Raw genomic sequence first — 23954 nt, 5'->3', positions numbered from 1 at the left:
TAAAAAAAATAAGATTATACAGCTGAATATTGTTTAGCAAGTTATTGCACTAATTGAACATCATAATATTCTGCAGATGATAGTATTCATAACTGGGTAAAGTTACACTGCATCACTATAATCTCTGAACTCTGCATTATTTGTTTACAGATGGTGCAAACGCGCTCTGTAATTTTCTGCTCTCCACAATCCACAGGGCTTTCACGGTTCTTGAGGACTGTTGCTGAGTAGAGCTCTTCTCCTTCTTGCCTGGACCTGAAAGTATATGAACATGATGTAAGCATGGCCAGAAGCAATACCAGTAATTTAGCCTTTAGACTTTATAAGACCCGGGGTAATGTACTATTAGCCATTCATTAACCTCCTGAGACCCTGCGTCCACATGCATGGACATAATGTTTTGGCTTTGCTAAATGCATAGTTATGCATAATTTAAATGAATTGAAACCGACTGATCTCAGTTCAGCAGATTCTAGGCTGTCATTAAAGTCATGTGACAAAACAACATGGCACCGATCTCAGCTGAGTTTGTCTTTGGGAGAAACGTTCCACATCATGGCCACCAAGCCCGAGTTCCACGTCAAGGCCACCAAGCCCGAGTTCCACGTCAAGGCCACCAAGCCCGAGTTCCACATCAAGGCCATCAAGCTGAGTTCCACATCATGGCCACCAAGCCCGAGTTCCACGTCAAGGCCATCAAGCCCGAGTTCCACGTCAAGGCCATCAAGCCGAGTTCCACATCGAGGCCATCAAGCCCGAGTTCCACATCAAGGCCATCAAGCCGAGTTCCACATCATGGCCACCAAGCCCGAGTTCCACGTCAAGGCCATCAAGCCCGAGTTCCACGTCAAGGCCACCAAGCCCGAGTTCCACGTCAAGGCCACCAAGCCCGAGTTCCACGTCAAGGCCACCAAGCCCGAGTTCCACGTCAAGGCCACCAAGCCCGAGTTCCACGTCAAGGCCACCAAGCCCGAGTTCCACGTCAAGGCCACCAAGCCCGAGTTCCACATCAAGGCCATCAAGCCGAGTTCCACATCATGGCCACCAAGCCCGAGTTCCACATCATGGCCACCAAGCCCGAGTTCCACGTCAAGGCCACCAAGCCCGAGTTCCACGTCAAGGCCACCAAGCCTGAGTTCCACGTCAAGGCCACCAAGCCCGAGTTCCACGTCATCAACATCCACCTTATTTTCATACTAACTCAGTATAAAGCATCCGAAAGCAACAGTTTACTGCTTTTGGATGCATCCATTGATTCTACACCGAACCAAATCGTGAGATAAGCGCATGGTCCCACCCCTACCCGCGTTGCATCAAAGTTTGATCACTCTGTCAGGGTTTATTTTGCGGAAAAAGAAAAAATAATGTATTTATAAGGCAGCTGTAGGAATGAAAGTTCCACCCTTCAGTTATAAGAGCTAATCATCTTTCAGAAAGAGGTTGTTTCCTCTAGAACACTTATGCGTATTGTCTGATTTTTTTACTGATTGGAAATATGCTAATCCACATATATTCACTACACAGAAAACAGCTGAAAATACCCAGATGAAACTCACTGTGTTTGACGTGCTGCCCTCTGTTGTCTGTTTGGGGATTTGTACAGGGTCTTCTGCTGAGCTGCAGTGCTGTACTGTGGCTGTCTGAATAATGAATGTACTCTTCTTTCCAATTGGAATAGCTGTGAAGAAAGAAAAGATTTGCGTTGATTTCAGCAATGTAGTCATATGTAAAAATAGCGATCAATGATGGAAAATATACTGTAGCAACCAAGAGTGCAGAGAGATGTTTTTATTCTAGGCAGTGATCTGATTGTGAAAGCTTTGTTCAGATCATCTCACATTTGAATGTGCCTTTGATGTGGAAGAGTACAGCAAATTATCAATTGTCATAATATTTCTCACCCTTCTGCACAAGTTCAAGCAATCATTCAGATGTGGCATTTGCATCTTTGTGTCTCTTGGTGTTGCTGTGCAAGCTTTCCTGCACTTTGTTGGTGGAGACTTCATCTGAGTGCTCAACTGCTTCACCTGGTTCTGGAGGCTTTCATCAATCACAAGTAACTTGTGAACTTTCACCTTGAAGCTGCAGTATTTCTTCATTATTTCGACCATTTCTTGGCTCTTTTTCTCGAGAGTTCCTGTTCATCACTGCTGCTATTTTCACCTGTAAACATGATAGATACTGGAACTTTTTTTATTTGTTGCCTCTGAATAGCATCTGCTATGATGTTCATTGTGACAGGATGACACTCATAGAGCGGAGAAGGTCTTGAGATCTACCATTGAGAAGCTTGCATTGTAAAAGTATTCACTCCATTTAAGGCCAAACTTTAGAGACAGCAACTTGCCCAAACAATGTGAAAAATGTATCAGGAGCTTTCTGTTTAACTTTGGATAACATCCGCAAATTACCAACAGAATACAACTTTGGAGGATCACACTGAGGAACAGTGGGGATAATATAGAAGAGCCAGTGGTTGCTCCACAGGACTCCTTCACCTTCTCAAATGCCACTGACCTCTATTTCCTAGAGTGTTTTGTCCATATTACATTCATCTGTATATGTAAACATATGAACATAATGTGCATTCTAATAAACGGTCAACTTTGCAGCACAGTCTGTCACTCTGCTCTGTTTCTCTCTCCTCACAGACTTGCATACATAGGCACAAATCCTTAATGCTGAACAAAAGTTATCGAGAAGACCTGCAGGTCATTTCTACCACTTAAAAAGCAATCAATAAGATACTAGGCATTTAAACAGTTCTTATCTTTTATTTGGAGTTTCTAGAGAAAACTGTTTCTTTTTTGCCATTTTAGACCTAATATTGATCTTAAGACATGCCAGTCTATTGCATACTGTGGCAACTCAAAAACAAACACAAAGACAATGTTAAGCTTCATTTAATGAATCAAATAGCTTTCAGCTGTGTTTGATGTAATGCCAAGTGATTTTCTAGTATCAAATGATCAATTTAGCATGAATACTCAAGGATAAGGTGTTGGAGTGATGGCTGCTGGAAATGGGGTCTGTAGATTTGATCAAAAATGACTTTTTCAAATAGTGATGGTGCTGTTTTTTACATCAGTAATGTCCTGAATATACTTTGTGATCAGTTGAATACCACTTTGGTGAATTAAATTACCAATTTCCTTCCAAAACAGCAAAATCTGTACATTATTCCAAACTTTTGGCCACCAGTGTATGTATGTGTATATTGTATGTATGTATGTATGTGTGTATATATATATATATAAACATTTAAAAGGCATCACTCTAAAACCTAATACTTTATGAAATAAAATGAAATGCTTTGATTCTATATTGTTTATTATATCAATTTTTAGAAAATATCTATGAAATATTTTTCATGACTGAAAATAAAAGAGACAATATTTTGATTATGACCACATTTTTTTATTCTGGCTATAGCACCACATCTGAGCGGAGCTCTGTAAGAATTAATCTATTTTACTTCTTTGAAATAAATAGGGCTTTTTTCCCCATAAATATTCAACATTTCAATAAGTTTATATAGAGATGGAAATGAATGACACCTACAATGAGAGATCCTTGATAAAAATGCTTATTTGATTACATTATCTGATGTTAATGTAATAAACTGTAAGTATAATGCAAAAAGACACTTCATAAAAGACTTATTCACCTTTCACATACAGCGTTACATATTATAAAACAAACACATAAAACACGTTGTCCTGCAATCTAATTCAGTGGAATTACAATCAGAATGCATGTCTTTCTGTTCCTCCCACATTTTATCATAATCTACTAATAGGAACTTTTTCATCTGTAGCTCACGGCCTCGTGTTTTGAAGGTGAATAAAATTGACCTTTTCACTACATAACATGCCTAACACTTTTGGGAATGGGTTGATAATGCAGTACTTAACACAAGTAGTAATATCCTGACAGTAATTTTTCAAGGTAAATGATTAGTTATGAACAGATATTTTCATTAACAGAAAACGTGAAGAGTGATGAAAATTCTTCTACCTTATTTCATAAATAAATGTTTATGTTCTTAGTATCTAACCATTAGATTAAACTAAATATATTTGGACATAGAAACAGTCTAATTTGTTGAGCTTAAGAATGTTTATTTGCTGTATTACCAATACAACATATCCCCACTAGATATAATTTATTTTAAATTAATAACCAAAAACAATTCTTTTTTTTTTTTTTTTTGCAGTTAAATTTTCCAGTTTTTAATTTTAGAACTTGTATAGTACCCATAAAAAAGGGCAAAATCCAATCAAACAAAATTAGAGAAATTATATATTTCTCCTGTGTGTGTATATATATATATATATATATATATATATATATATATATATATATGAAAACTAACTAATATTACTTCCATTTTTTTTTAAATTACACAAACCATTTTTCCAGTTGCGGTGTGGAGGGCCAAGGTAGTCTTTGGCAAACTCCAGGCATACAGAAATTTTTACATTTTTTGGGGAAAGAAACGGCTTCCTTCGTGGTGTTCTGCCATGGACACCATGCCTGTTAAATGTTTTCTGTATAGTAGCTCATGAACAGATATGTTAACCAGTTCCAATCTTTAGCTGTCACTCAAGGGTTATTTACCTCATTGAGTATTCATTGAGTGTGCCCTTTGTCATCTTGGTTGGACGGCCACTTCTAGGGAGAGTATCCACAGTACTAAATCATCTCCATTTAAAGACATTTTGTCTAACTGTGAACAGATGAATATCTAAACTCTTTGATATAACTTTGTAACCCTTTCCAGCTTTAACCAGAGCAACAATTCTTGATCTGAGATTTCTTTTTTGCGAGGCATGGTTCATGTCAGCAGATGCTTGTGAATAGAAAACTCAAAATGTCTGAGTGATATTTATAAGTCAAAGTAGCTCTAACCCACACCTCCAGTCTCGTTACATTAATTGGATGTCAGGTTTGCCAGCTCCTGACTCTAATTATCTATTGTTGGTGTCATTAGCCTAGGGTTTCACTTTTTCCACAGAATGTTAAATGGGATGTGTTGAATAAAAACATAAAAGACTATAATTATTTGTGTGTTGTACGCTTAAGCACATTGTGTTTGTTTATACTTGTGACTGATAAAGATGAGATCACATTTTATGACCAATTAATGCAGAAAACCAGTTAATTCCAAAGGGTTCACATACTTTTTCTTGCCATTGTATGTATGAATCATCTGGAACATTTGGAATTTAACAGTTCTTTACTTCAAGGTGCTTTAAGGATATCAAACTAAACTAAATTAACACCGTAAGTCATTAAAACTATTTTTTTTAACCACTCATATTAGCAAACTAGAGTTTTGGCAAGTCGTTTCAGACATCTACTTTGTGCACGATACAAGTCATTTTTCTGCTCTTTTTAGACTGGGGAGGACGTTTTGAGTTCTGAAATTTACAGTATGTTTTTATAGTACAGTTAACTCTTATATATCTAAATATCAACAAACATTTTATTCTGCATTTAATAAACCCTTTAAAAAGCATTAAATGCAACCAAAAAAAAGCTTTAAATACAACAAACATATCAACAGAAATTATATATCTGAAACACCTGCAATGGGCTTCTCACCACTGTTCATGAGCTTGTATCCCTGATAACATTTATGTTATAGTTTACCGTGATACATTTTAGTAAGTGTAATGTGTAAAGCCTGGCAAGGAACAATGTTGTCTCTTTTTTCCTCGTCAGTGCAGTTTACTGTATAATGTCATTTAAAATGTTTGACTGGCTCCATTCTACACTCTTAAGTAAAACTCTTTTCTCAGTAGAATTCAAATAGGTAGCATAAAGTTTTGTAATGTTGTTTTTGTTAATATAACTGTGTTATTATAAAGTGTTAACAAAAGCTGTTTTTTTTTTTACAATATTGTTTAGAAAATAAGTCTTCTTTTAATTTAAGCAATTTTGTGTGAAGAAGCAAAAAGAGGGCAAATTTGTTTCACCGGGGGATCGGGGGACATTTTCGCAAATTTAGAAATCCCCACCGGACGCTTTATTAAGGTCCGAAAAAGACGGCATATCTGGGAAAAAGAGGACGTACGGTCACCCTACCTTAACAGTATGAATCTATCAACTCATACCTTCCTGGACTAGTATCTGTTGTCCCGAGGATCCTGTTTAGAATAATATAGAATAACATAATAATTCAAAAGCTATTATTATTAATAATATTATAATAACAACTCTTTCTATAGAACAAATGTGCCAAATTATCTGCTAACTCATAGTTTCAAGATGACATCATCAGCATCACTGTCACATACCGCCTCCATGATAGTGGCTGTGATAGGGGGGCATGGTTTAGCTCGGGGGGAGATTGGCATGACCAGTATCAATATGAAATGCCCAGAGCTGCTGCTCTCACATTTTGCAGACACTGGAGCTTATGCCAAGGTAAAGATTCAATGCTGTTTGACAAAGCATTAAGCCATTTGTATATCTGTAACATGTTCAAAATGATGTTGACTGTTAATACAGGTTATTACCAAGCTGCACAACTTGATGCCTGTTGAGATTTTGATGCCAGACACCGCTTCAGTGAAAGTAAAGGATCCAAACTCTATAAGCTCATCCCCGAGACCTTCCCTGTATCATTCAGTCTTTCAAGTTTACAGCCTCTGTTTGGCCTATAAATCAGGGCTGAGTGCCTCATAATGTGCTGGCTGTAAATTAGCTCTGTCTTCACAGAACCAGCAGTTCCTTAAAATCCAGAGTGCAAAATATCTCCTTTTGCTATCTGTGCAGTCAGTCTCATTCACTGCCGTTCTAAGGAAGCACTTCAATGAGAAGAAGGGCCTGGAATACATAGAGCAGCTCTGTATCCCTGAATAAAGCACTGTTCTGACGGAGGTGCCAACCAAGTAAGATTTTTCCTTTTCTTAGCGTTAACTTAATACTGCCTGGTGTCTGCAGCTGCCATACTAACATACTTTGAGTTTGTTCAGAACTCACTATTTCCTTATAAATCGTTGAAAGTGACCTTTACAGATAGCGAGAAGACAACAACGATTGACGCGGTATCGGCAAGCAACTTGGAGCTAGTAGTGAACAACAGAGATCACAAGTTAGAGGACATGTAAACAATAAAACACATTCCTTTTCTGCAGTTATAAGTTGACCTGCACACAATCTGTACTGAAAACATCCACTGAATTCTACAGAAAGCTCCACAGATTTCAACAGAACTGGAACGCCCATCATTCACAAATATCTACACATCTCTCGAGTCTTTTTGTTCATTAAATATTTGAACTAATTTGATATCTTTTTAGCTACCAATACGAGTGTAGTACTCTCAGCTCTGTTTAACACATTTTATCATACAGTATGTAAATCCATTCCACAGAATGTAAAAAGTACACAGATTTCAAGTGGACAGTAGCCTACCTTTTATTCTGCTATTAAAGCTGTGCTTACATTTTGTACATAGAAACTTTTCCCAAAGAATGTGTATTAAAATTAAAGTAAAAAGATGCTGTTATTTGCATAAGTGGACACAATCTATTTGGGGTCTTAAACTACACTAAGACTGCTCGTGGGTAGAGGAGGCTGGAGTGGATGTGGACACTGTTAACTCACGTCTGGACACCATACAGGTGATCAGCCATTATGTTAATCTTTCAGCAGTCATTAATGAAATAATATTTTCTTTGGTCCAGTTCCAGGAGCTGATACAGATTGAGGAGCTCTTCTTTGGTTTGAAGAATGGTGACATCACTTTTTAAATATCTCAGATTCGAGACTAGAATCAGGCTGTTTTTCACCTTGTTGCACCCTATTGTTTGACGCTCGTGAGGCTGCAGCTTTCCATGATTACGTAGTTATTTGTTTTCATTGAGAATTTTGATTTGATCCAAATTGACGAAGTCTGTGTCTACACTGATAGTGTCATTACATCACACCTACATGGAAATTTCACTCACAATCATTGTACGCTCACTGAGCACGTCTTTATTAGGAACACCTGTACGCAGACTTATTCATGCAATTATCTGATCAACCAATTGTTCCAATTGAACAAAAATTGTGATCTGGACTGTGGCATGACTGTTGTTGCCAGACGGGCTGGTTTGAGTATTTCTGTAACTGCTGTTAGCAGAATAGCATCTCAGAAAGCACAACACGTCTTGAGGTGGATGGGCTACAACAGCAGAAGACAAACATTGTGCACTTTATTATGACAGTAGTGTTCCTAATAAGGTGTTCGGTGAGTGTATATTAATATTATCCTGGTGCCTAAATGTTTGGTGAAATGGTACTGATGTTGTGCTTTAATTTACAGCCATTGCACATTTCCTGGATATAGATGACCTTCTGTCTGCTCCTGTTCATGTCCCAAAGCAAGAGACGGTAGGCATACGAAACACATTTAGAGACAGACTTAACAGATTATGTTTTCTTCTGGGAATGATGGTGACTGAAATATCTCTGTGGAGCGGAGGGGGGCGGGGCCCTGCTAGAATGTCGCACGCCCAGTCCCCAATCGGCCTGATGGGGCACGTGAGGGATAAAGGCGGTTCGAGAGAGAGAGAGAGAATTACGGTTACTCGGTCACCCGGCAGATGGTAGCGGCACTCCCCTGGGTGGACGGTAGTGTCGAGGACTCTGCGACGGGCATCCCTCCTCCTTCCCGGGTTTTCGGCACCAATGTAAGGGGGTTAAGATGGGCAAGGAGGAGGTGAGAACCGGCTGTCAATATAAATCGTAATTTAATTAAACTCAAAACCAAAACACACACATGACGGACATGCCCGTAATTCTCTCTCTCTTGAACCGTCGTCACCGGCCGCCTTTATCCCTCTAGCGCCCCATCAGGCCGATTGGGGACCGGGCGTGCAACATTCTAGCGCGGCCCGCCCCCCCTCCCCTACACACTCTCTTATTTTTTAAAATTCAGCTTCGTTTGGAATATCTTTTGTGAGAGACCTTTTTCAGAAGAAGGTCTAGTTAAGTAATAGGCGTGATAGTGTAGGCGATCAGCTTTTCGTTGCTCGTAATTGGCTTGTAAATTCAACCTTTTTATCTTTAGAATAACTTTTTAACCCATAGTTTGATTTAGTGACCTTCAATATTTCATTTTTTATTGTTTGACATTTAATTCAGTAATTCAGCTGAAGCACACTCTAGAACTCGTCCCGTCACTGAAAGTTACAACTTTACACGTCTACATTTGTAAAAAATAACCATCAAACTGTAATAAGCCAAAGTCATTAACATATTTATTTCTTCTCATTTTGGTCATTTTAATTGAGTTAAAGAATCATTTAATATCCTAAGTAATGATGTAATTCTATCTGTCTATATTGTTTGTTTACTGTAATGGATTTTCTGACTTGCTAGACTGGAGAACGCCTGGAAGAATGCTCAGACACATGTACTATTAACATACACGTATTAAGGGAATTTCTACCGGTTTAGGGCCTGTTGAAACACTCCAAAATAGCCTTGTTGCAAGCATATTATACCTCACTTGAAGACAGTAGGTAGTAACTTTTACACACTTCCTAACTGTGACTATATTTAGCTCTGTGAACTATATTTGCATATGCTCTAGCATATGGCCATTTTTAGTTAAGCATGAAACATGAGCTTGTCCTCCCATAAGATGCACAGTAAGTAATGTGCTGCATATACAGTAATAACATAGAGGAGGAGCAAGGGTTTTCAAATGGGTCCGGGGAACCCCAGTGGGCCGCAAGAAGGGTCTAGGGGCTTCACAGAAAATTGAGATAGTATAGTACATTTTCTAATTAATTTAGGAAACAAAGATTTCTTTATAATGTCATCCTTATTATTTTTCTCACACAATATAAGTGAGTCTGTATATATACAGTATATAGCTGACTTTATATTTTAGGAAGGGTGTCCCTCGCAGGGGGATTATCATATTTGGAGGTCCCTGGCATCAGAACGTTTGAAAACCCGTCTTAGAGTAGTGGAACTGTTTTGTCTCAAATTCATCTTGCAATATGGCTAATATTGTTAGGCTGGTAGATCACAAATTTATTGTATAATATGCATTTACAAATGGTCAATTGTCCTATTCAGCCTCTGTCTTGCATGTTTTTGGACCTATGCAGTATATGCTAATTCATTTTATTGTTTGATTTTAAGGACATTTTTATTGCTTTTGTGTGATAAACAATTTGTACTGTGTTGGATCGTAACTTTATGTCAAATCTGAGCCCTGAAGCAGAACCAGTATTCCAATGTCTTAGAATAAATTGTTTGAGTGCGGAAACATTCATATAGGCACTTAAAGGTTTAGGAAAAGTTCTGGTATGCAACCCATTAGATATTACCACTTTCTTCATTTATGTTTTTCATTTGTGTTGGTTTAGGTTTAGAAGCATTCTGGATTGGATATAATTAATGATGAGACCAGTTACATGAAAGGCAGTCTGAACATGTGCACACAGAAATGCTATGCTGTGCGGCCCAACATCAAAGAGTGCTAAGACATTGCACGGCGAGCCTTCAAAGAGCTAGTAGATGACATAGCAGGTGAGCTCCTGAACTCAGAGGACTGTAGAAGGATGAATATCAATCAATATAATATTAACGTCATTCACACTGGGCTCTGATCCCGGGATATCGGCGGGATCTATGCCGGGGAGCCTTCTGTGTGAACGCAAGCCAGTGCCGGAATGCCCAAAAATGTGATCCTGAGATCAGACCTTAGTAACAGTGCTGGGATTAATCCAGGGATGTGTCTGTGTGAACAAAAGCAGACCCAGCAGACCCAATACTGTGAAAGGTGTGTGTCGTAGTGATTACGTATTTAACGAAGGACAAAGTTTGTGTGCGGAATTCAGTTTCATGGGGTACTGCAGTTTAAAAAACATACAGCTGTCATAAACCGTTGCCATTTTTATCATATTTTTTTGTCGTTCTAAATATACAAGTAATTGTCTTGGTCATCTCTCATTACCTCCCAACAGTCATTTACATTCATTTACATCCACATATGATTCGGGGGAAGGGGAAACAACACTGATTAATATTGAACCTAGTTAAATACATATAAGTTAATTGATATTGTTTTTTCCTCTTTCTCCCCTGCCATGGAGGGTTCAGAGGCAGCCTTATAATAATTTATTATTATTATTATTATTATTATTATTATTATTATTATTATTATTACTACTACTACTACTATTATTATTTGCCCTCTTCCTCGTCCTCCTTATTTGTTGTTTTTTCTATTGTTATATCTGTTATACATTTCTATTTTCTTGTTCTTTTGTTTATATGCTTCCACCCCAACACCCAGATACAGTTACATACACACACTTGCTACATGTAAATACTGTCACATTCTTTGTTTGTATGTATAAAAAATTAAATAAACAAGTAAAACTAATTAGCACCATTAGCATTAAGAAATAATCGGCTAGGGGCCTGGGAAGCTCAGCGAGCAAAGACGCTGGCTACCACCCCTAGAGTCGCAAGTTCGAATCCAGGGTGTGCTGAGTGGCTCCAACTAGGTCTCCTAAGAACCAAATTGGCCCAGTTGCTAGGGAGGTTAGAGTCACATGGGGTAACCTCCTTGTGGTCGCTATAATGTGATTCTTGCTCTCGGTGGGGTGCGTGGTGAGTTGTAAATGGATGCCGCAGAGAGTAGCGTGAAGCCTCCACACGTCTCCGTGGTAATGCGCTCAACAAGACACGTGATAAGATGCGCGGAGGCAACTGAGATTCATCCTCCGCCACCCGGATTGAGGCGGATTGTTGTCAGAACTTTATTTTCCCCTCATCAGGGTTGGGAGGGTTACTATGAGAGGGTGGAGGGCGGGGCCGCTAATCAGGCTAATCAAGCCTCAGAGAGGGATAAAGGCCGACTGGAGACTGCAGTGGGACAGAGAGAGAGATTTACGGGCAGCTGTCCGACACGTTTGTGTGTTTGTGTTTTCATTTAAGTTTTATATTAAACTATTATTTATATTGTCAAGCCGGTTCTCGCTTCCTGCTTTCCATTATTCCCTTTACAGTTACTTTTAAAATGTATTCCACTACAGATTACAGAATGCACACTGTAATTTGTAACATATTCCGTTAGATTACTCAAGGTCAGTAACGTATTCTAAATACTTTGGATTACTTCTTCACTGGTAGGAAAATACACATGTTAAAAATAAATTATCTGAAAAACCTAAATATCTTATGCATATCTTATGCAGTGATGTTTCTAAAACAAGATAAATCAAATTGATCTTGCTTTAAGGATTTGTAGATATTTTTACAGGAAAACAATACAAAAATTATCAAGAATATGATTTTTGCCCTAATATCAAACGTCTTACTAGAAAAAAGAAATGATGATCCAACGTGAATTTTCTTGATAAAAAATATGATCGTGTCTGGTAACATGTGCATGTAAAATGGCTAGAAATAACATTTTAGTTTAGCGTAAAGCTGACAATTTTCACAAGGTTTATTTCTCTTCTGCTTTGGGTATTTAAAAATAATAATTATGGTTACCCAGTTTGTAAATTGTGATGATAAAAAGTGCTGTGTCATGCAGGAAACATTCCAAACCTGTAGGGGAGAGCTGTGACTTTGTGTAGGCTATTCATTGTCAAGTGTCAAGATTACTGCTATAATATACATGCCAAAGTTAATAAATGACTTCTATTGGCATACTATTTTAGTTTATCTTCTATTTATTTGAATTAAATCAGATAAAGTTGCTGGAGGGGTATTTTATGCTGTATGGTCATGCTACAATTTGCCCTGTCCATACCAGTTACAACATGCCTTGTAGGCGGGGCACGTTGTAACATTTCACTTTCCTTTTCTGAAAAAAGTACAAGCTGTATTCATAAAACAAGACCACATATTTGTACCAAATTATTGTGAAAAAATAAAAATACTTTGAACCCCAAGTGCATTTACACAAACTTAAGATAAACAAAAAGTGTTAGCAGTGTTTCCCACAGAATTTTGTGAGACTGTGGTTTGTGGACCATGGACCCTCTAGTGGGGTCCGGAGGCATGCTCCCCCATAAGAAAATGTTTTACATTTTAGTTAAATGCATCAATCTGGTGCACTTTGAGAGCAAAATTAAGAGGCTAGATCTATGAAGAACTTTGTACTCTAGTAGTAATTTAATCATAAACACATTGGTTGTATAGATATGCAGGGCTAGACATTAAGCATTGCCTTGTGCTTGACTTTCGGACAAGTAAATTAGTCATTCACTTGTCCGAGTAAAAAGTTACTTGTCTGGAGAGAAAAACACAAAACTGAAAGAGTCACTTACTTGTTTGCGTCTTTTTAAAGATGTCGTTCCATAAATGTTCCTTATGAGAGAGGCACATCCTGTCGTCAGACCAGAATGAGAGTTGCATTAACTGTCTGGGCCGTGCCCATGCAGAGACATCTCTTGGAGACAGACTGCCGTCACTGTGAGGGCATGAGTCTCAAGATGCTTCGCTCGTGAATCGCCCTCGTTCTGAGGGACGATTCAGCCTCATGAACCCTCCCACCCACTTCTTCTGTGATACATGAAGATTCACATGAGAAGGCATGGTGGGTCTGCGAGAGGCTGAGCAGGATCATTTTGAGGTGGTCCTCATGCCGGACACGGCCCGTGAGACCCTCAATCACCACGAGGAGCATCTTTGCCGATATGCTATGTGCAAGTCGAGCTCCAGCCCTCTGAAAGAGTGCGCGGCCTCATCTCATTCAGCAGTTCTTATGCTGGGGATGATATAGACGATGTCATGTCTCGGTCTGCATCAGATGAGTGGTTAGTGGATGATGCTGCCACCCCTCCCCCTAGCGAGGGTGAGGAGCGTGCACACACCACTGATAGGTAGATGCTCTGTGTCTTTGCAAGGGCAGTCGAAGAGCTCAACCTCGAGTGGTCTCCCCCAGAAAAAGCTCAACAGTCTCACCTCGATGAATGGTGGAGGTAACGACACACCTCTGCTCAGCAGTAACAGGGCGTGGAAATCACGCCCCATAAATCCTTCCAAGTAATGTAACGTAATGGTAGTGCTCCTGGTTTTTCAAGCCAAGCTCCTCAAGCATATAGACAACCAGGGCTTCGATCCAGAGATATACAGAGAGCTCCGCACTGCTACAGACTTAGCGCTGCTTGCCACGAAAGTCCATGAGCAACCTGGTAGTTCTGGATCTACAATGGCTGACCCTCACAGAAATGAGTGATAGGGAAAAAGCAATTCGTTGGATGCTCCAGTGTCTCCATGACTCTCTGTGAATAAGTTTGCTGAGTGTTTCATTGCGACTCAGCAGCAAGGCTATGAAACACTTTATGCCAAAATGGAGTACATCACATTTGGTTTGCCCTCGCTCTGTTTCAAGCCAGCGCCTGACTAAAAGCCCTGTACCTGCTGCCTTATTGCAGGCACCTGCCGCCGCCGAGCCATCGGTGAGGCTATACAAGCTGCGGCCCATACAGAACCGCCCACCTCGCGTCAGTGGAACAAACCCCCCAGCACAACAAAAGCACTCCTGACAGGCACAGCCCTCTGAAGCGGAAAGCAGAGCCTGCGGTTCCCTCCGGGTCTGCTCCAAAGTAGGCTCGATTGGAGACACAAAACACTGTTCCCAATCTCCCCACTGCTGTTTGTCGGGAAAGGACTATTGTTGTTCACAGTATTGTTAAAAATGTTGTTTCTGTGTCTTGCACTCTAATAAATGCAATAAAAAAAAGAATATAGCACTCGTTGCAAATGCACAAGATGCTCACACATTCTCAATAAAGAGCCCTTTTCCTCTTCAAAGCCCACACATTATGCGCAACTGCTTTCCTATGGTGAGCAACGCATTATATCATACGTGAGCAAACCAAATTGCCCTCTGTCCCATTACGCGGATTTGTGGCGAGACCTAACGTGTATTTTAGAATGGGTGCAAAACGATCAAACATGGTTATACGATCCAATTTGCATGCCGTCCACCCCATTTCAATGGCATTATGTCTTCCCCTGTTTCGTCTTGTGAAAAGTGCGATAGAGGTTGTGCCAAATTGTCAAGCCCAAAAAGGGGATTACAGCCTTTATATACTTGCCCAAAGAAAGACGGCAGGCTTTGGCCATTCCTGGGTCTGAGACATCATTCAAAATGATTACTCAGAAACGGATCTTATCGCACATATGCCCTCATGTTTTGCATCTATTGATCTGAAGGATGCGTACTTTCATATCCAAATTGTACGATATTGCAGGATTCTTGAGATTCGCGTTCGAGGGAACAGCGTATCAATTCAAAGTCCTGCCCTTCGGACTGTCTCTGGCTCTTCGCATGTTCACAAAGTGAATCGATGCGGCCCTCTGAAACTGAACAGCATGCGCATCACTACCTCAATGATTGGCTGTTTCTGTTTCTCAATTTGAACTGGGCCAAGAGCACGTTCTCCCCCAGCCAACAAATCTCCTTTTCGGGAGTCTGCCTCGACGAGCGGGTGCGTTCAGGCCATTCTACAGTGTCTGTCTCAGTTCAAACTGGGGAGAACACATCCACTGAAGCTGTTTCAAAAAGCATTGGGGTTTATGGCGGTGGCATCTGGTCATTCCATTAGGTCTCTTACACGAGACCTCTTCAGTGCTGACTCAAGCACTGCGTGTCACGACATGCTTGGCACCATGGGCGTATGCACATCACTACTGTATATCCTGCTGCCGTATAGCTGCTTTAGCACCTTGGACAGCTCCTGCCTTTTATCAGCAAGGTATGGTGCTGGGGTAGATTGTCAGGTGAAAGTGGTGACTACGGATGCTTCCAACACAGCTTGGGGGGCGGTGTGTGATGGACGCCTGACATTCGCCTCCTGGACAGGTGCGAAGAATGCGTGGCACATCAACCACCTAGAGCTATCTGCTGTATTCCTAGCCTTAAAGGCTTTTCAGTCAGAAATAGCAAACTGTCATGTCCTGGTTCGCTCAGACAATATGGCATATTGGCCACAGACATTGGGTAAAACAATAACAAGAAAACCAATAAACAGACAGAACTATAAACAAGATAACAAGACTAATAACCTTAAACCAATGACAAACTAGAACTGATAAGACAATAAACCAATGGAAACACGACACATGAACATGGAGGGAAACATGAAATCACATGACAAGGGAACCACATGACATGAAACAGGAGCTAGAATTTCAAAATAAAAGACATGAAAACAAAACATGAACAAAAACACATCTAGACATGACACATGATAACAGAAATGAATCACTGATCACAATTTTAAATAGTAATGTATGAAACAATTACATTAAAATCAGTTTATGTGTAGGGTCTAAATTTCCCTTAATGCCAACAGAGTGTTATTGTTGTGCATAAAACATGTTCAGACAATGCAAGAAATTCAAAAAAATGCTAAATAAGCAGGATCACTAGGCACGTCATGTCCTGCACAATAGAGGAGGTAGAGCAGGCATGGGAAAGTTGTTTGGTACAGGGGCTACATCATTCTTAAAAAGGAATAATTCACCCAAAAATGAAAATTCTCTCATCATATACTCACCCTCATGCCAGCCTGGATATGTATGACTTTCTTTCTTCTGCAGAACACAAATAAAGATATTTAGAAGAATATCTCAGCTCTTTTGGTCTATACAATGAAAGTGAATCGGTGCTAAAATATTGAAGCTCCACAAATCACATAAATCAGCATAGAAGTAGTCTAATCCATGTGCCTCCAGTGGTTTAATCCATGTCTTCAGAAGTGATATGATAGATGTGGTGAGAAACCGATCAATATTTAATTCCTTTTAATTCTCCCCCCTTGCTCAGTCAATCTCCACTTTAACTTGTTTATTGTGATTCACATTCTTCATATTGCCACCTACTGGGCAGAGAGAAGAATTTCTAGCAAAAAGTTACTTAAATATTGATCAGTTTCTCACCCACACTTGTCATATCAATTCTGAAGTCATGGATTAAACCACTGGAGTTGTACGTATTACTTTTATGCTGCTTTAAGTGCTTTTTGGAGCATCAAAATGTAGGCACTCCTTCACTTACATTGAATGGACCTACAGAGCTGAAATACTCAGGGGTGATATGAGCGTGAAGCGATCGTCTGTGTTCTGCAACTGCTTTCGGGTCATTGAATAACATTTAAAGTTCGAGTAAGGGCAGCCGGTGGACTTTCTGGTACCCTCATAGGGTAAGATGGTGCCCCCTTAGGGAGTTGGTGAACTATGCAGACTGCATAGTATGCATATAGGGAGCGGCGGTACTGCATAACAGTACAAGTAATGCTTCACATACAATAAATTGGCTTTCAAGGATGTATACCTTGTTGACATGATTAACAAAGGCTAACGATTTGGGATAAATTCTGTCATATGACACTTTATTTTTGCGTTAATGCCTATTTTCTGTACATAAGGTATTTCAAAACATACACGGCTGATCTCTCTACCTGTAGCTTTGGTCTTCAGCAGTCAGCACTCGATCGCATTGCACCACCTACTGGTGAGAATGAATAGCACAACTAATCACTCACGCCATTGAGAGCGAGAACCACTAATCGCAACTATGAGGAGGTTACCCCATGTGACTCTACCCTCCCTAGCAACCGGGCCAAATTTGGTTGTTTAGGAGACCTGGCTGGAGTCACTAAGCACATCCTGGATTTGAACTTACGACCATAAATGCTGGGATTTGCTTGTATTTACTTTGAAGTGCTCTCTGAAGTCAGTTTAATTCATAGTTCTCCAGTCAAACCCGTAACAGTTTAATTTGAATCAGCTTTGCTTGTCTCCTTCAATCTCAGCGCCCATTGCGCGTGACAGAGTGAGAGAGAGTGTGCGCTGTTATTCAAGTGACCTCGAGAAAAAGGCACTTTTTGATAAAAACATAAAACAAGTGACTCTGATCAAACACTTTGATGTTCACAATAAATGAGTATGGAAATGTCTGTTTGTAGCTTACCTCAGTTTCAGTGAACTTGTTTCCATTCAGCTGATCTGTTCGACCAAAGTATGTTAATTATAGGTGGATACGGTTTGATATAGATACACATAACTCACAAGGGATTTCAAGAAACAGGAAGAATTTCAGACTTTGAATAAATAAATAATTACTGTACATGTGTAGGACGTTTGCTTTATAGGGATGTACATTAAGATCGGTTATTAAATGATTATTGTTTACTCACTGAAATGAGATAGGAGTCAATAGGGACACTGGGATGTTTGAGCAGAGCAATCTGGTGGCGCAGTGGTTTCACTGATTTGATGTCATGAGCAATCCATGCCCATGTCGCCAATGCCTAAATCTGCCCCTGCTTGTTGGTGAAAAGCAGAGAGTATCACAGTATCACATGAATGATTTTAACCATTTATGTTTGAGCACCCAATTCATAATGTCAAAGTCAATCATATTAAGTCCACTTTTATAGTCTTTAATCATATACATTTTCGTATATAATGGCTTTTATTTTTCCATATAAAATCAAAATTAAATGTATTAATTGTTTTTTTAGCAGAAACTGCCAGTGAGAAACATGGATAAATTATTCTAGAAAGACTCTAGACTTTCGTCAATAGAATTATTTGCAGCCAAGTATTCACAATTAATCTATTTTTCTCCAAATAAAATTAAATATTTAATTTTTCTAAATTATCAACACTCTTAGATATCCAGATACCTAAATATTTAACTCCGTTTTTATTGGAATATTATATATTGTTATATTAGGATGATCGTGGATGGCCATTAACACACATTTTGACATATTTAATTTTAGACCTGAAGCTTTTGAGAAATTCTCAATATACTGAAGAACTAGGGGTATTTGCTGTTCATTTTTCTTTTTTTAAAGAGTAGTGTCATCAACAAGTTGGCTAACAATCAAATTATTTCCTTCTAAATTCACAGATGCTGCTCATTTTAAGTCAAATAGACAACATTTCCGCTACCATAGTTCATCAGAGGTGAACTACCACATCCTTGTCTATGAGCTATTTTCACCATGAATCTTGGACATGTGCATTGAGTAAGAGCTACAGAACTGTTTATATCTTTATAAATCAGAGTAACAATATTTATACATTTTGGACCAAAACCAAAGTATCTAAGTGTTTGAAAAATGAATTTTTTTTCCACCATGTCAAAGACCTTATAGAAATCCAAATCTAAAATGAGACCATCTTCTACAATTAGATAGCCATACACTATAATAACAAAAACTAGCCTGATATTATTATTAATTGACCTACCCTTTATGAATCCTGATTCAGATTTAATCAAGAAGCCAGAGCCCTAGTAAACTATTTATAATCTATATTGATGTGTTATGGGACGCAGGTTATCTAAAAACCTATTATCTTGGCTTCGGTAACAAAATGATAAGCCCTTGCTTCATAGTTAGTAATTTGTTATTTATTATACATTGTAAAGCTTTGAATAAAATATATTTTAGGCCATAAAAATATCGATATCAAATTCTGTGGTTAAACCATCAGGTCCTGTTGATTTACCAGTTTGACTCTTTTTAACAGCCCCATCTAGCTCTTGTATGGTTAAGTGTGCTTCAGAAAGCTCTTTAAATACATTATCAATTTTCCGGATTTATTTTTTATAATCTCAATTATTTTAAACACCTCATTTGCTATTATTTTATGATTTGAATGTTCTATTTGGTTCACTATTAGACTGTTAACAGAATTTCTTTCTTGATGCCTTTTTTCCTAATGAATGAAGTATGAACTATTTTTTTCCCCTCTTCTAAGCCACTTAACCCTGGATCTCACGTATGCCCCTTTTGCCTTTTTATATAGAATTCATCTAAAATTCCGCTTCCAGATGGCTGGGCTCCTCGTCCCCCAGCAGATGGCCACGGCTGCTCCGTTGGGGTGGACGGCAGTGGCGAGAACTCTACTATGGTGTATCCCTCCTCCTTCCCGGATTTCTGCACCAGTGTAAAGGCAGTTCAATGGAAAGGAGGAGGCGAGAACCAGCTTGACAATATAAATAATAGTTTAATGAGAAACTTAAACAAAAGACAATCACACACACATGACGGACATGTCCGTAAACGATCTCTCTCTCCCGCATAATCCTCCGCAATCGGCCTTTATCCCTCTCAAAGGCTTGATTAGCCTGATAAGGGACCGGGTGTGTAGAATCACGACCCGGCCCCGCCCTCCGCCCTGCCACAACACATTAATGCAGCAGTAATATTAATCCAAAAACATTAAGTACTTTTAGTTTTGGTACTTTAAGTAAATTTAGCTGATAATCCTTACATTTACTTAAGTAAGGTTTTGAATGCAGGACTTTTACTCGTAGTGGAGTATTTTCACAGTTTGATATTAGTACTTTAGAACTTAAGTAAAAGATCTGAATACATCTTCCAGCACTGTCTGCTTCTCGCAGTGGAATGCCCTCACCCAAAAGTTCCTGTAGCATTACTTGTGGCGTGGAGTTTGAATGTTTTTGCTATCATTGTATGGATAAGAATTTGACTCTGTGATTCTGGCATGTGTGTCTGGAAATGTTTTGAGCAGTCATCATCCAGTGAAGTTTATTGAGTGCTCATAGCCAGGTGACCAGATCTTCTGTTCTTCTTACCTTTGCGGTGAAAGAAAGAATGCAATGGCTATTTTGAACACTTAAGCCTTTCCTGACCTGCTTTCTGACATCATTCTCTCCCTGTAGGAGGTTGAATGAGTTTCTATGAAGATTGCCCATTCAAGGAAAAACATATCTACCCTCTCCCTGGATATATTATATAATAAAATGTTTTGTTTAATGCAATTGGTTGCCTTGTTTATTTTGCACTATTGACCAAACTTCTTTCTTGGGTTAAACTGCGCAGTTGCTTGCATTCAGTGATATTCACTTGTCGTGCATGCTTATGTGAATATCTTAACATAAAATAACATTAGGATGTGAGTAATAATGTTAATACATTCATACTGTAAATGTATTCTACATTATGCGAGCAATCCCCCCTTCCCTCCAAAATTAAACACAGAAAAACAGTTTAATACTGTCCCTCCATCACTCCCCAGGTAAAATGCTAACATAAATGTAGTCAACGTAGTAATCAATGCACATTATGTGTTAATAATTACTGCAGATATAGTTGCTGATCAAGTCAAGTGGTTTTTATTGTCGTTTCAACCATATACAGTTAGTAGTGTACACAGCGAAACGAGACAACGTTCCTCCAGGACCATGGTGCTACATAAAAACAACAGAGGACAAACACAGAACCACATGAGACTACACAACTAAATAAAATACCTATATAAAATACCTATATATACCTATATACCTATATAAAGTGCACGTGCAAATGTGTGCAAAAAGTATGGGATAGTACAAGAAATTTCTAACAATGAACAGGACAATAGGCACAGTGAGAGACCAGTACACACTAGTGCAAAAAGATGACAGTTTCTAAAAATGTAAACATAACATACTATGAGATAGTGTTCTATGCACATAGCAGTTATTGAGGTAGCAGACAGTTATAAAGTGACAGTAATTAAAGTGCAACTCAGGACATGCGTGTGTGTGTGTGTGTGTGTGTGTGTGTGTGTGTGTCAAACCAGTCTCTGAGTATTGAGGAGTCTGTTGGCTTGGGGGAAGAAGCTGTTAAACAGTCTGGCCGTGAGGGCCCGAATGCTTCGGTACCTCTTGCCAGATGGCAGGAGGGTGAAGAGTTTATGTGAGGAGTGTGTGGGGTCATCCACAATGCTGGTTGCTTTGAGGATACAGTGTTTTTTGTAAATGTCTTTGATGGAGGGAAGAGAGACCCTGATGATCTTCTCAGCTGTCCTCACTATCCTCTGCAGGGCTTTGCGGTCCGAAACGGTGCAAGTCCCAGACCAGGCAGTGATGCAGCTGCTCAGGATGCTCTCAATAGTCCCTCTATAGACTGTAGTGAGGATGGGGGGATGGGGTGGGAGATGTGCTTTTCTCAGCCTTCGAAGAAAGTAGAGACTCTGCTGGGCTTTCTTTGTGATGAGCTGGTGTTGAGGGACCAGGTGAGGTTCTCCGCTAGGTGAACATCAAGGAATTTGGTGCTCTTGACGATCTCCACAGATGAGCCATCAATGTTCAGTGGAGAGTATTCACCCTGTGCTCTCCTAATGTCAACAACCATCTCTTTTGTTTTGTCAACATTCAGGGACAGGTTGTTGGCTCTACACCAGTCTGTTAGCCGCTGCACCTCCTCTCTGTCATTCTTGCTGATGAGACCCACCATGGGCGTGTCATCTGCGAACTTGATGATGTGGTTCGAGCTGTGAATTGCTGCACAGTCGTGAGTCAGCAGAGTGAACAGCAGTGGACTGAGCACACAGCCCTGTGGGGCCCCAGTTCTCAGTGTGGTGGTGGTGGAGATGCTGTTCCCGATCCGGACTGACTGAGGTCTCCCAGTCAGGAAGTCCAGGAACCAGTTGCAGAGGGAGGTGTCCAGGCCCAGCAGGTTCAGCTTTCCAATCAGGTGCTGAGGAAATATTGTGTTGAATGCTGAGCTGAAGTCTATGAACAGCATTCGAACGTATGAGTCCTTTTTGTCTAGTTGGGTAGGGCCAGATGACTGCGTAGGTCGTGGTGATGGCGTCATCCATTGAACGGCTTGGACGATACGCAAACTGCAGTGGGTCTAGTGAGGGGGGCAGCTGGGTCTTAATGTGCCTCATGACGAGCCTCTCGAAGCACTTCATGATGATTGGTGTGAGTGCGATGGGACGGTAGTCATTGAGGCAGGACACTGAAGACTTCTTTGGCATGGGGATGATGGTGGTGGCCTTGAAGCACGTTGGAACAACGGCGCTGCTCAGAGAGATGTTGAAGATATCTGTAAGAACATCTGTCAGCTGGACTGCACATCCTCTGAGCACTCTGCCAGGAATGTTGTGTGGTCCAGCAGCCTTCCGTGGGTTGACTCTACATAGAGTTTTCCTCACATCTGCCATTGTAAGACAGAGCACCTGGTCGTTGGGAGGATTGATGGTCTTCCTCGCCACCACGTTGTTCTGCACTTCAAACAGAGCGTAGAAGTTGTTCAGCGCATCTGGAAGGGAGGCATCTTTGTCACAGGCAACTGATGTTGTCCTGTAGTTGGTGATGGCCTGGATGCCCTGCCACATGCGCCGTGTGTCACCGCTGTCCTGGAAGTGACTGTGGATTCTCTGGGCGTGTGCGCGCTATGCCTCTCTGATTGCCCAGGACAGTTTGGCCCTAGCTGTTCTTAGGGCTGCCTTATCACCTGCTCTGAAGGCGGAGTCTCAGGTCCTCAGCAGCGTGTGCACCTACGCAGTCATCCACGGCTTCTGGTTGGAGCGTGTGGTGATGGTCTTGGAGAAAGTGACATCATCAATGCACTTGCTGATGTAGCTGGTCAGTGATGCTGTGTATTCCTCCAAGTTGGTAGAATCACCATATGTTGCAGCCTCCCTGAACATGTGCCAGACAGTACACTCAATACAGTCCTGAAGAGTGGTTTTGTGCGTCTGACGAGTGGTCTGTTGGAGTGGTGGTGGTGTAGTGGTCTAAGCACATAACTGGTAATCTGGTAATCAGAAGGACACTGGTTCTAAGGCACTTAACTCCAGGTTGCTCCAGGGGGATTGTCCCTGTAATAAGTGCTCTGTAAGTCGCTTTGGATAAAAGCGTCTGCCAAATGCATAAATGTAAATGTAAATGTCTGTATGCTGGAATTAACATAACAGAGATGTGGTCTGAGTAGCCGAGGTGGGGGCGGGGCTCCGCCCGTTACACCCCTGGGATGTTTGTGTAAACAAGATCAAGCGTGTTCGCCCCTGTCCTGGCAAAGTCCACATACTGATGGAATTTAGGGAGCACTGTCTTGAGATTCGCATGGTTGAAATCTCCGGCGACAATAAACAGTCCATCGGGGTGAGCGTTCTGCAGTTCGCTCATAGCCCCATACTGTTCACAGAGCGCATCC

At 40.3% G+C, this 23954-nt stretch overlaps 1 pseudogene; it reads left to right on the top strand.

Annotated features, from left to right (window-relative positions):
* The first annotated feature begins 6273 nt into the window (after positions 1-6273).
* LOC127656731 (mutS protein homolog 4-like) lies at positions 6274-13756 on the top strand (annotated as a pseudogene).
* Positions 13757-23954: the final 10198 nt, after the last annotated feature.

The sequence above is a fragment of the Xyrauchen texanus genome, chromosome 16, assembly GCF_025860055.1.
Source record: "Xyrauchen texanus isolate HMW12.3.18 chromosome 16, RBS_HiC_50CHRs, whole genome shotgun sequence".
Classification (NCBI taxonomy): Eukaryota; Metazoa; Chordata; class Actinopteri; order Cypriniformes; family Catostomidae; genus Xyrauchen; species Xyrauchen texanus.
This window is presented reverse-complemented; position numbering and strand designations above follow the sequence as displayed.